The sequence below is a fragment of the Panicum virgatum genome, chromosome 9N, assembly GCF_016808335.1.
Source record: "Panicum virgatum strain AP13 chromosome 9N, P.virgatum_v5, whole genome shotgun sequence".
Classification (NCBI taxonomy): Eukaryota; Viridiplantae; Streptophyta; class Magnoliopsida; order Poales; family Poaceae; genus Panicum; species Panicum virgatum.
The window spans coordinates 68,954,732-68,969,724 of record NC_053153.1 but is presented as its reverse complement, the minus strand read 5'-3'; positions in this window follow the sequence as shown (position 1 = coordinate 68,969,724).

The window sequence follows — 14,993 nt, the reverse complement described above, 5'->3', positions numbered from 1 at the left end:
AAAATAAAAGATATTTTGGTAATTTTATACTTAGCATTGGCTTGCATACTTGGTTCTAAAATTGCATTGATTTTGGGACGGATTTACCACGAGTAGCAGGGTTCCTCTGGTCGCCCAATAATTTAGGCCCTCTTTGGCTCACGGGGTAAACACAGGGAAAACGTAGGAAACCTGCGGTCGTAGGAAAGGCGTAGGAAAGGGAGCACTTCGATTCCTCTGGAATCTTGGCCACGATTCCATGAGGTCGAAGCAGATTTTTGGTTTCCTGTGTGCACAGTGAGACACATCCCTTTCCTCCATCGTTTCCTCCGGAAACTTTCCTGTGAAACCAAAGGCCTGATGACGTCAGCATTCCTATGAAACTCATTTCTGCATTTCACCCGTGTTTCACCTGCGTTCCAAAGGAGCCCTTAAGGTTCTAGCGGGGGACCGCGGGGCCGGTGGCGCGCGCCAACCGCGTGGGGGAGTGCCGGAGTGGGGACTGAGGACTTCGGGGAGGGAGTGGCGATTGCGGCATTGCGCCTCACGCGCGCTGGCGCAGTGGCGCCGCGACGGTTTTTTCATTCTGGTGCGCGAGCGCGAGTGCGCGACGACGGCCCGGCCGGACGCCGCCGACGCGCGTTCGTTCGTTGCCTGATCCGTGATGCGACGAGGCGGCGGCTCTTGGAGCGGCTCCCCTCTCGGCACGGCAGGACGGAGTTGGCAGTGGTGGCGGTGGCTGTCTGTACGGCGCGGCAGCGGCGGCACGTGCACTGTGGGGTGGGGCTCCGTGCCGGCCCTGCCAGCTTTCAGGACTTGACTGGCGGGCACGTCCGTCCGTTTCGACAGAGCAGGAGGGGCCACCCGCCTCGGGCAGCAGCGGAGTCTTTGACATGTACTGTGCGTCTGTACCGACTGGCCCGCCATGGCCTGGATGTATTGTAGGAGCGTGGCTCCAATCCTGGATTCCTTGTTCACGGGCGTGACAAAACTTTGCAGCTTGTTCGTTACAAGTAGAGTACTCCGTAGTTGAGAGTTGCGTCCTGCGGTCTACGCAACGGACGGCGAGCCGTAGAGCCTGCCTTCTCCGAGCGTCAAGGGCTCAAAATCCCGGTGTGTGTACACAACTCGACAACTCGAATCCCCAACAAACAATCTCCAGCACGCTCGGCTGCACGAGGGCGTGCCGTAGAAGATCGCGTTGAAAAAAGGTGTCCCGGGGGCACGTCAAACACTTGGCTGGCTGCGGCCCAGTGGAGGATATAATAATTTCGGCGTGGAAAGGTGTACTAACAAAGATCAGCAGATAATTGTAGGGAAACGGGTAGGCTACGCTAGCATCACTACCGCATAAACCCAAGATACTTGCGAGTAGAAGATCATAGATCGTTACCACTAGACGCGCAGCGCAGCGGAAGAAGTCGCGCGTCGATGTAGAGGAAGTAGTCGATCACGTCCCACGAACCGAGCTCCTCGTACTTGATCCCAGCAGCCGATTAGCGCAGCAGTCGCAGCAGCGCCTCCACGGAGTCCACACGTACGGGGATGAAACGCCGGGCGTCGGTGTGCTAGCACCGCACGCACAGCAAGGGCGGCGGCCGAGAGAGAGGGAGGGGCGGCGGCTAGGGAGGTGGCGCGGCTCAGGTCATCGCCCCCCTAGCCCCTCCCTCATATATATAGGGCGTACTAATGGGCTTATATCTCATAGGCCCATTAGTAACTCTAATCCCTCTTGGATCAATATCCACTTGGGCCTTTAAACCGTATTGTGATGATGGGCTCTTGGGCATATCACCAACAATCTCCCACTTGCACTAGAGACAATCATACATGCAACCTTTCCAACATTCCAAACCCCTTAAGTGTGTGACCCGTTAGGTTCATGTGTAGGTGGTCGTGATCGGAAATCATTTCCGAATCACAAGTCAATAGCGGCACCTAGCAGGGCATAGTGACTCACAAATACACATAAAGATCATATCGGCCGAACCATAGATATACTCATACACCGATCCCTTTGCCACACGATACCAGTCAAGCTCAAAGCGAGATGCGTGCCACCTTTGTGATAGCTCGACCATTCTCTCGATCTAATAGTGGATTCTATTCATAACTAATCTTTAGTCATCATGATTAACTCTTTAATCACTTTGGCATGGTCATGCACTTTCAAATCCAACTATCTCGAGGGGCCCAGAGATATCTCTCCTGTTATCTAGGAGGGGCAAATTTCATCTTGATCTGCTCACATCCCATTCCATGTTTCATGACATACCTGTAAGCTGCTTTTGTAACTACCCAGTCACGGAGTAGCGTTTAGCAGCCCCAAGATGCACCACTACACACAGTGAGAAACAATGGCGATCTCAGTTCTAAGGATTCAGTAGGTATAACACTCAAGAACAACTGATGGCACATACAAAATAACAATCCCAACATTGTCTTGGAGTGGGTCAATCCAACACCATGTTCACCAACATGTGTCCACATCATTAATCCGATATCTCCATATCCATGATCCGTGAAACATGATCATCAATTAATGCATGTGCTAGTCTCAACATCGTTATTGTCCCACACAACGACATAAACTAGGGATAATTTAGAATCATATCATTTTCAACAAAGAGTTTCACGAACAAATCACATACTTGATAATCAATGTAAAATAATCATCCATGGAACAAATAACAATTATTTATCATTACATAAACATACTCATGACACAAAATCTCCCACGCACACTAGAATCACTGATGTAAGTATCTAATACCCATAGATCTCATGTGCGCCTCATGCTTTGGTTGTGGGAGAGGCTTCGTCAACGGATCAGCAACGTTTGAATCCGTGTGCACCTTGCAAACCTTCACATCACCTCTCTCAACAAAGTTACGGATGAGGTGATACTTTCGCAGTATATGTCTGGACTTCTTAGTTGTTCTAGGCTCCTTTGCTAGTGCAACGGCACCACTATTATCACAATAGAGGTCCACTGGACTGGACGCACTAGGAACAACACCCAAGTCAGAAACAAACTTTCTGATCCAAACAGCTTCTTTTGCAGCTTCGGAAACTGCAATATACTCGGCCTCTGTCGTCGAATCAGCCACCGTATCTTGCTTGGAACTCTTCCAGCTCACTGCCCCACCATTGAGGCAGAAAACAAAACCGGATTGCGATTTGGAGTCATCTTTATCTGTTTGAAAACTAGCATCGGTGTAACCCTTTACAAGGAGCTCATCTTCGCCTCCAAATATTAGGAACATATCCTTAGTTCTTCTCAAGTACTTAAGGATACTCTTTACAATTGTCCAGTGAGATTCACCGAAATCTGACTGATACCTGCTCGTAACACTTAGAGCAAAGGAAACATCTGGGCGCGTGCAAAGCATAGCATACATGATTGACCCTATGGCTGAAGCATAAGGAATCGTACTCATCCTCTTTTGCTCATCAGGTGTCGTAGCACACTGACTCTTGCTTAGAGTAATGCCATGTGACATTGGCAAGAAACCTTTCTTGGAATCTTGCATATTGAACCGATTCAATATCTTGTCAATGTACGTGTCTTGGCTCAATCCAATTAGCTTTTTTGATCTATCTCTATAGATCCTAATACCCAGAATATAAGCCGCCTCTCCTAAATCCTTCATCGAAAAACTCTTTTTCAATGAGGTTTTAACGGCTTCAAGCATTGGAATATCATTTCCGATCAGTAATATGTCATCCACATATAGGACCAGAAACACAAGTATGCTCCCACTAGCCTTTTTTAAACACAAGGCTCATCTTCATTCTTGATGAAGCCAAACCCTTTGACTACTTTATCAAAACGAATATTCCAACTCCGAGATGCTTGCTTCAATCCATAGATGGACCTCTGAAGCTTACATATTTTCCCAGCATTTTTAGGAAAGACAAAACCTTCAGGCTGTGTCATATACACATCCTCACTTAGATGTCCATTAAGAAAAGCGGTTTTGACATCCATTTGCCATATCTCATAGTCATAATATGCGGCAATTGCTAGGAGAATCCGAACAGACTTTAGCATTGCGACGGGCGAAAAGGTTTCCTCATAGTCAACACCTTGAATTTGTCGGAAACCTTTCGCCACCAATCGTGCCTTATAGATGTGAACATTTCCATCAATGTCTATTTTTTTCTTAAAAATCCACTTACAGTCGACAGGTCTTACACTGTCAATCTGATCGACCAAGTTCCAAACTTGATTATCATGCATGGATTTTAACTCGGATTCCATGGCTTCAAGCCATTTGTCGGAGTCGGGTCCCAGCATTGCTTCTTTGTAGGTCAAGGGCTCATCATTTTCCATCAATAATACATGGCGCTCCTCCGTAATAAGGAGGTTGAGCTTGTCAGTAGCGCGACGTGCCCTTATAGACCTTCGTGGGGCTGGTGCCTCAACTACGGGTTGTGCAACATCTTGCACATCCCGTGGATCTTCAGTGGGTGCTGAAACAGTTTCGGGTGTTTTCTGAATTTCTTCAAGTTGCACCTTGCTCCCACTAAATCCTTTTGAGAGAAACTCCTTTTCTAAGAAAACACCATTGCGAGCGACAAACACTTTGTCTTCCGCCTTATTGTAAAAATAATATCCTTTGGTTTCCCTAGGATACCCCACAAAGAAACATTTGTCTGACTTTGGAGTGAGCTTATCTGACATCAAACGTTTGACATAAGCCTCACATCCCCAAACTTTGAGAAAAGATAATCCGGGACGCTTACCAGTCCATATCTCATATGGTGTCTTCTCAACAGACTTACTTGGAACCCTATTCAGTGTGAACGCAGCAGTTTCAAGAGCATAACCCCAAAATGACAATGGAAGATCAGCTTGGCTCATCATGGACCTAACCATGTCCAACAAGGTTCGGTTCCTCCGTTCGGATACCCCATTCCATTGAGGCGTTCCGGGCGGAGTTAGTTGCGGAATATTCCACATTGCTTCAAATGATCACCAAATTCATGGATCAAATATTCTCCTCCACGATCAGATCGCAGAAATTTAATTGTCTTGCCTAATTGATTTTGTACTTCATTCTGAAATTCTTTGAACTTTTCAAACGATTCAGACTTGTGCCTCATTAAGTAGATATAACCATATCTACTAAAGTCATCAGTGAAAGTAATGAAGTACTGAAAACTACCTCTGGCTATTGAGCTCATTGGTCCACATACATCGGTATGTACAAGTCCCAACAAGTCACTCGCCCTCTCACTCTGACCAGTGAAAGGTGCTTTGGTCATCTTTCCAAGCAAACAAGACTCACATGTGTCAAATGATTCAAAATCAAATGAGCTTAACAATCCATCTTTATGGAGTTGTTCAATGCGCTTCTCATTTATATGACCTAAGCGACAATGCCAAATAAAAGTGGGATTCAAATCGTTTGGTCTAAGCCTCTTAGTATTAATGTTACAGACAGATTTATCCTCAAGATCAAGAACATATAATCCATTCACCAATGGACAATGAGCATAAAAAATACCATTGCAAAAGATAGAACAACGTTTGTTCTCAATTACAATCTTAAAATCACCAACTTCTTCCAAATATGAAGAAAAAATAATGTTCTTGCTCAAAGCAGGAATGCAATAACAATTATTTAATTCCAAAACTAATCCGGAGGGTAGAGACAAGTGGTAGGTGCCGACCGCCAACACCGCAACCTTTGCGCCATTGCCGACCCGAACGTCCAACTCGCCTCTTGCAAATCTTCTAGTCTCACTTAGACCCTGCAACGATTTGCAAGTGTGAATCATCGATCCAGTATCAAATACCCATGATTCACTAGAAGATAATGCAATATTTATTTCTATAACATTTATACCTGAAGTGGAAGTCTCACTTCCCTTCTTCTTCTTCTTTTCTTCCAAGTACTTCTTGCAGTTCCTAGACCAATGTCCCTTTTCATGACAGTGGAAGCATTCATCTTCAGAAGTAGGGCCAGATTTGGCCTTAGGTGCTGGCTTTAGTTTAGAGCCTGAGGACTCACCACCGGAACTCTTTTCCTTGCCTTTACCTTTGGAATTAGGAGGCGTCCAACGCTTCCTCTTTTTGTTCCCCTTCTGAATCATCATCACATGATTGGGATTCTTCTTAATGCTCTCCTCTGCTGTTTTTAGCATCCCATGCAACTCACTCAATGTTTTATCCAAGCCATTCATCTGAAAGTTCATGATAAAAGGCTCATAGCTCGCCGGGAGCGACTGGAGAATAACATCAGTAGCCAAGTCTTGGTGAAGTTCAGAACCAAGTCTATCCAAAGTCTCAATGTAACCAATCATTTTGATCACATGAGGACTGACTGGGCTACCTTCTGCCAGCTTGCACGCAAATAAGGATTTTGAGATATTGAACCTCTCAGTCCTGGCTTGGTTCTGAAACATCCCACGCAACCCCTCGATCATGGTATGAGCATCCGCATGCTCATACTGCTTCTGCAGATCAGGGGACATGGTGGCGAGCATCAGACAGCTGACATCAAGTGAGTCATTGCAGTGCTTCTCATAAGCTCTGCGATCAGCAGCAGTTGCATTGTCAGGGAGATCATCAGGATATGGCTGCTCAAGAACATACTCCTTTTTCTCTTGCCTGAGAACAATTCTCAGGTTGCGGTACCAATCAATAAAGTTTGTTCCATTCAACTTTTCTTTCTCAAGAACAGAACGCAAATTGAAAGCGGAATTGTTACTGGCAGACATGATCTACAACATTAAAGTAAAGCAAGATTTCAGCACTAAGTTTATGTAAAGACTTTCATTAACTGATTTAACAAAAGACAACCTACTATATCAAAGTCATCTTCCCTCTAATGACATATAGTGGTTCAAGATCCATAATCACTAAAATTCTAGTGAGCTTTAGCATCACGGCTAGAAAAGTAGTGATACAGGTAAGTAACAAATTACTAATCACATCTCTATGCGACTCTTGTTTGTTGGGTGGCATCCAATGCCCCGGCCCCAACCCTATGCCTTAAAGCCCAAAACTGTTTGGATAGCTTTGCTGAGTAAACCAATACTATGTTTGTGAATGTCCGACATCCACCATATACAAAAGTGATAGCTGAGGGTACTCTACTTTGGTAAACCTACCACACAACGATCAAAATTTATAGGTGCAGCTATTGGTAAAAGGCATCAAAAACTCAACCTTTTCTGAGGGAAGCTATTCTATCATGATTAAAACATCCACCATATGTAAAAGCATGAAAGAATAGTATGACAGGAAAATAAACATCACAAGTATATAATCATATTATATTGTGAATAGTATGGCCTCTTGCATCACAATGGGCACCATCGCCATGGCTCCAAGGTGACCTCCATTGCCATCCGTCCTGTCTTGTGGTGATCATCATCGCCATCATGATTGAAGCCTCCATGAAAAGATACTAAGCTACTACATCTAATAGCTAGTGAAATAATTACATGAGGATTCAAACATCACAAGTCGACACGCAGGTCGTTATACAATAATGGTGCAACCTCAACCCGGTTGTGTTAACTTGCGACACGCAGGCCGCACAAATCATCACATACATCATCACATGACATTGAGGCCATACCATTCACATCACACCCTGTAAAAACAAGTTAGGCGTACGACGTGTTCTACCAAAGTAGCGCTTGAGAAGCCGCTACAGCGAGAAAGCAACGGCGGTCCCTATGAAAACCTCACGGAATTACACAGATCGCATCTATGGAATCCCTATGAAAATCTCATCAGAGTGATCGCATCACCTCAAATCCGAGCCATTCATAATGCCTCAATTTTCACTAGGTCAATCACCTTGACCGTGCAAACTTTGCACTTGAGAAGACTGCATCTACACATGACCTTGATCTGTTGGTTCAATCTGCTGACTATGCACACAGTTAGTCCCGATGGTGATTCCAACCGGTAGGGACATGTCGTATGCATAACAGAGAAAGAACACAAACTAATCTTTTGTCATATGCCGCGCAATCAACTCGCTCCAGTTTTAACCCCTTATGACCAATTGATCTAATCAAACCGTGCAAAAGTAATAGATCCAATCTACTACAACAACATATCATCTATATGCAAAAGATCCAGACCAAAAACTACGCAAGATGGCTCTGGTACCACTGTAGGGAAACGGGTAGGCTACGCTAGCATCACTACCGCATAAACCCAAGATACTTGCGAGTAGAAGATCATAGATCGTTACCACTAGACGCGCGGCGCAGCGGAAGAAGTCGCGCATCGATGTAGAGGAAGTAGTCGATCACGTCCCACGAACCGAGCTCCTCGTACTTGATCCCAGCAGCCGATCAGCGCAGCAGTCGCAGCAGCGCCTCCACGGAGTCCACACGTACGGGGATGAAATGCCGGGCGTCGGTGTGCTAGCACCGCACGCACGGCAAGGGCGGCGGCCGAGAGAGAGGGAGGGGCGGCGGCTAGGGAGGTGGCGCGGCTCAGGTCATCGCCCCCCTAGCCCCTCCCTCATATATATAGGGCGTACTAATGGGCTTCTATCTCATAGGCCCATTAGTAACCCTAATCCCTCTTGGATCAATATCCACTTGGGCCTTTAAACCGTATTGTGATGATGGACTCTTGGGCATATCACCAACAATAATATAATCCCGTCTCCACTCTCCGCAGCTAGCAGCCGAGTTGGATGGTGGTGACTGGTGAGCGGTGACCGCTCCGGTCACGCTCCACCGAATCCGGCCGGGCTGGCGGGCGGGGCCGGGGCGGCATCTCCGGCTCCGCGTCAGGAGCCTAGCCGGCGCTTGAGGCGAGCTGCGAGCAGCACAACTGCTGAACTGCACAAGGGAGGATGATGGTAGAAAGAAAGGGAGTATGCCCGTCAGCCCTGACGCCTGACCTGACCGGCAGGCGGCAGTACCCCGGCCCGGTGCCATCCCGTGGAGGCCGACAGGTCAGGTCCCTTGAAACCGAAGGCGCGAGGCCAGGGGTGCCGGCCTTTATCCTCAACGGGCGCAAAGGAGCGCATCGCATCGCATGTGCGGACTGCGGAGACGACCTAGCCGTGTGGTGCACGGGCTTGGATGATGAAGACAGTTGTTCTAGGGCCGTTCAGATGCAAACGTGCAAGCTTACATGTGCTCCTGTGCTACTTTGGTGTTTTGAGCGTTCAGTGGTAATAAACGTGCCGTGCGGTCACTCTTTTGGAACCCCCTGATTTTTGTTTTATTGTGAGGTGAAATTTTAGAGATGAACTCTCTCACTGATCGATGGAGTCAACTAGGTAGCTAGAAGACTTATCTTCTTCTAATTCTAATGAAAATATCAACGCACGTCGTCAGCAAAAAAACTAAAACAAAATACACGCCAGTAATATATTATATATTTCGTGTAGCGCAGATCACTGTAGGGTCTGGGACCTCCTCGTGCCACGTCTGCTTCGGTCGTCGTCACTCTTGGTGTGTAGCAAAATTAGCAGTACACGCTGCTGATCATCATGCTTTGATTGCACGAAAAAGAGTTGACGTACGTGCAGCAAAGTTTAGTAGGGAAGCGGTTTGGTGTCGCAACGTCCCTACACTACTAGAAAAAAAGAGTCATTCGTACACCTCCGCTTACTACCGGTCGCTTTAAACCCGGTACTAATGTCAATTTAGTACCGGTTCTATAGCACAGTGCTTTTCAGAGTCATTTAATACCGATTTTCAATATCACTTGATACTAAATGCCACCATTTAGTATCGGGTGGTGTTATGACCCGGTACTAAATGGTAATGGTCCGATACTAAATGGTCCGTCTCGATTACTTTAAAAAGATAGCATCTTTTATATATTCACATGTGCTGTGTGAGTGGGATGGTATAGGAGACTATGCAGGAAGCCATAGGTCACGGGTTCGAACCCCACGGTGTGCACATTAATTCAAATGTATTTTTCCACGGTGTGCACATTAATTCAAATGTATTTTTTTCCAAGTGCTACTACATTTAGTAGTGCGCATTAATTCAAATGCATTTTTTTTCCAAGTGCTACTGCATTTAGTACCGGGCGTAACAACCGGTACTAAATAGAAGTCTATTTATACCGACCGGCCGGTACCGGCTGCCACTAAAAGCCCTGTCCGCCCGGTACATATACCGTTTTTTCTAGCTGTGCTAGAACTAAGGCAGATGAAACTGATCGATGGTAGCCGGGCGGCCCTGTCCGCCCGGTACATATACTGTTTTTTTCTAGCTGTGCCAGAACTAAGGCAGATGAAACTGATCGATGGTAGCCGTCCGGCCCATCTGTGGGTGTGTTTAGTGGGTGAAAAAGTTTGGGTTTTGAATTGTAGCACATTTTATTGTTATTTGATAAACAATATCTAATTATAGACTAATTAGGTTTAAAAGATTCATCTCATGCTAATTAGTTGGATTATATAATTAGTTATTTTTCAACTACATTTAATACTCCATACATATGTCTGAAGATTCGATGCGACGAGTACTGTAGAAAATTTTTCACCAACTAAACAGGGCCTGTACAAACTCTGGTCTCGGGTTTGGGGTGGGTGGGTGGGTTGGGGGAGGGAACGCTCCATGCAAGAAACAAACATGATTTGCTTAATGGACCATCTACTCGTTGAAGATCAGAGATGCAGGTATATGTAATAGTGCGGGTGTCTGGAGAGGCTCCAACCCCTCCTACTGCCATTGGATTTATGGAGCCTCTCCTAAATCCTCTCTATAATTTTTTGACATGAATACACTATGAGGATATGCTAAAATTATTTAGAGGTAGAAGAAAATCCCTTCTAATAATTATCCTGGATCCGACACTGCAGGTAATGATCTTTGTTGTGCTGCTGGTAATACATGTCATTTGCATGCTAGAATACAATAATATATAGAGCAGAGAAAATGGTTCAAGTACAAGCTACAACTGCATGTACAACCATTTCGTTCATACCACAAGTACAGTTCATCAAGATATAATTGTTTAAAACCACTTATATATATGCACCTCAGAAGTGAAGTTGTGGGCGCAAAGCATTTTCAAGCGATCTGTGTCAAAGGTTGTGATAGGTTCATCAGCTCATCGATGCATGAGGGTCTGTGAGTCTGTCTGTACCTCCGGGCTCACCTCACGGGAACTTTATAATATATGATTGATTCCTCGTTCCTACGCGAGTGAGGGCAAGAAATTCTCCGTGCCAAAACAGTTTTTATTCTCTCTTGTGTTGATGTTTGTGGACCGTGGACGTGAGAATAATTATACACGTCACGCTCACATCTGCACCTGAAACTGCAGAGAAGAGAAGAAAGCTGTGTTTAGATCCCTTTAAAAGATGGGAGAAAAAGTCACATCGGACACTGTAGCACACTGTAGCACTTTTCATTTGTTTGTGGTAAATATTGTCCTACCATGACCTAACTAGGCTCAAAAGATTCGTTTCGCAACGTACATCAAAACTATGCAATTAGTTTTTTTATTTACCTATATTTAGTACTCCATGCATGTGTCATTTACTTTTTTCGATGTGATTTTGATGTGATGGAAAGTTTGGATTTTGTGGGGGGTTTTGGGATCTAAACACACCCATGGAATGGAATGAATCTGCACCTGAAACTATTCGTTTGCATTATTTGATAAGGTTGCCTGCTTTCCAGGTAAACCAATCTGATTGCTGAATGTGTCAACATGGCCGGACCGCCCACAATTATTATTAATACTAGTTCCTGTACAGCTCGGTCCTCATGCACGACTGATGAATCCTAGAAGTTGGTTTATATATGTATAATGCTCGTCATTGATCTCTTTTGAAATCATTAGCTAAAGAAGCACCAGGAATTTGGTGGATGTCTCACCACGTCATGCCACGAGTCGTGACCCAATCAGGAAGAAAAACATTTAAGAAATCCTGGACTTTGCTCAAAAGCAATGCCTTAGCACCTTAAAAAGTTTGCATTACTGTTGTATGTGTATATAATTGATCGTACATGCTTGATACATATGGCTCCGGTTCTGCCACATGCCCGCGCGCGCCACGCCATGAGGATAACTTGCATGACACATATAGAAGCAGTTCTTGTGACATTACTCTGTTTGTTTGGCTGTGCCTGATGGCTGTTGTTGATTTGTAATGAAAGAAAAATACTGCTGACTAGCTGGTGGTTGGTGTTAATTTGGTGTAAGAGAAAAATATTGCTGGTTGGTTGGCTGACAATCAAAGTAAACAGAGTGAAGTTAAGAGTGATTTGATCCAAGACATTCGCTGTGTTCGCTTGGCTTGTCAGCCAATCAGCCAGCAGTACTGTTCTCTCATACTAAATCAGCACTAGCCAGTCAGTAGTACTGTTATCTCATAACAAATCAGCACCAGCCATCGGCCACAGCCAAGCGAACACAGCGATTGAAACTAGAATGATTTGGTCGCTGACATGTCCCAGGCGCTTGCGAGCCTGCATGCATGTTAGTGACAAGTTTCTCAAATTATTACTCCCTCCTATCAAAAAAGATGACACCGTTAACTTTTGATCTCAAGTTTGACCGTTTGTATTATTAAAAAATGAGTAATTTTCAAAATCTTATGTATGACTCACTTTATCATTTAAAATATTTTAATCATGATTCATGTTTTCATGATTTTGTATAATTTTTTGAATAAGACGAGTGGTCAAATTTGTAATTAAAAGTTAACGGTGTCATCTATTTTGATACCGAGGGAGTATGTTGGAGGATCCTCACACATAAGATAGTCAAGAAAAATAACGTCTCGTATGAACCCCATTTATCTGTGCTCGATGGTGTTGAGACCTCCTCCTAATGAGAAGATCAACAGAGCACAAAGACATTGCCGGCCGGGCAAAAATATCCATGCTAGAGGCAAGGAAATAAAAAAGGAGTTACAAGAACATGCGAGAAAGAAATTCTATATCATTATTCTCTTGAATGTGGAGGACAGGTGACTCTATATTATTAAGAATTAAGGAATAATTTAATACATAAACTAATTTCGTTTCACGGGACCAAGGTTGAATGGAGAGGAACCATGCACCTCGATACGGACTAGCCGGATGATAGCATTTGGAACAAGGTTGAGTTAGTACATATGGACTAATTATAGCATTTGAAAAAAAAGCATTTGGAAGAACGCTGACAAACGCTAGAGACCCGATCCCAGGAACAAACCCTCGATGAAATCTCCAATCTTGTTTACCTAGCCTTTTCTTCAGGGTTTGTTTAGATCCCAAATTTTTACATAAAAAAACATCACATCGAATGTTTGGACATATGCGAGTACTAAATGAAGTCTATTTACAAATTTTTTTGCATAGATGGATTGTAAATCGCGAGATGAATCTAATGAGGCTACTTAATTCATGATTGCAACAGTGATGCTACCGTAACCATTCACTAATTATGGATTAATTATGAATTAATTAGTCTCATTAAATTCGTCTTACGATTTACAACCCATCCGTGCAAAAAATTTTATAATTAGACTTCATTTAGTACTCTAAATTACTAAGATTCTTTTTCAATTTTTTTTGGAAAGGTAATCTAAACACATCGTTCAATGTCTGAGGCCAGATGCGCGGACCAAAACTTTAAGGACTGGCCCAACTCATCGTTCAATGCCCTAGTAGACCAAGGTTGCCAGAATCATCGATCGCAAAATCGTAATCATAAGACAACGCAAATCAACCTACCCTTAGATGCACCCAAAATTTCAAAACTTTTTGAAATTAGATCACTTTTTGGAATTTTGGAACTAAACTGTCCTTTGTAAAGTTTTGGATGTAAAGTTTTGGTTCCAGGGGTGTAAAGTTTTTTAAGTATACGGATACACATTTGAAGTATTAAATATAGACTAATAACAAATCAAATTACAGATTCCGCTTGTAAACTGCGAGACGAATTTATTAAGCCTAATTAATATATTATTAGTAAATATTTATATGTGTCCAAACATTTGATGTAAAGTTTACAGCCATTTGGAATGTAAAGTTTACAGCTATTGGGAATGTAAAGTTTTGGAATTTAAATTTTTTGCATCTAAACAAGCCCCAGACGGAATCTCGATTTCTGAGTTCTGACAAGAGGACTAGGATTATTTCGTGCCGATCCTATTACATCTCCAATGTGCTTTGTGACGGGTCGCCTGCGGCCTCCCTCGCGGCGTTCCGCGCGGTCGTCGTCGACGAGGCGCACGACCGCACGTACGCTGTGCACCGACGTCCTCTTCGGGATGGTCAGGGCCGCCGTGGCGGCGGAGCGACTGGCTTCTTCGACGCGCCGGTCGTCGCGTTCCAGCGCGCGGCGGACCCCGGCGAGGTGCACTACTCGCGGGGCCCCATGCTCGATGTGGTGCACGCGGTGCGGTCGAGGAGGTGGCGGGCATTCACAGGTCGGAGCCGCCCGGCGACGTGCTGGTGTTCTTACCCGAAGTCGGCCGCGTCGAGGACGCCTACGACCAGCTTGAGCAGCTCGGCCTGCCGGGGATGGCCCTTTGCCTCGTCCACGACCACCTCCCGGCGAAGCTCATGAGCAATGTGCTGGAGCCCGCGCCCGGTGGCGCGAGAAAAATTGTGCTGGCGACGGACGTGGCCGAGACGGCGGTGTTTATCCCCGGGATCACGAACGTCGTCGACTCCGGCGTGCTGTCAGAAGATCCGCTCCAGAGGGTCTCCAAGGAGGCGTCAAACAGGCGGGCAGCGGTGGCCGGCGTCGCCGGTCCGGGCCACAGCCACCGGCTCTACATGGAGAACGAGTACGCTCGGTTCGACGAGAACACCGTCCCGCACATGAGCTGAGATGGCGCACTCTTGAAGCTCGCGTCCATACTCAAGACTCAAGAGACACGCTACTGATAGCATGCCGGGCTTCGAGCTTCTTGATCAGCCAGTGACGCCGGCACTGGAGAATGTTGTCAGCGAGCTGGTCGCCAGCGGTTACCTGGATAAGCATGGCGAACTGACAGAGAAAGGGGAACATGAAGCTTACGAAGAAGACTAGGGAGTGCCTTCTTTTTTGCACGGTTATA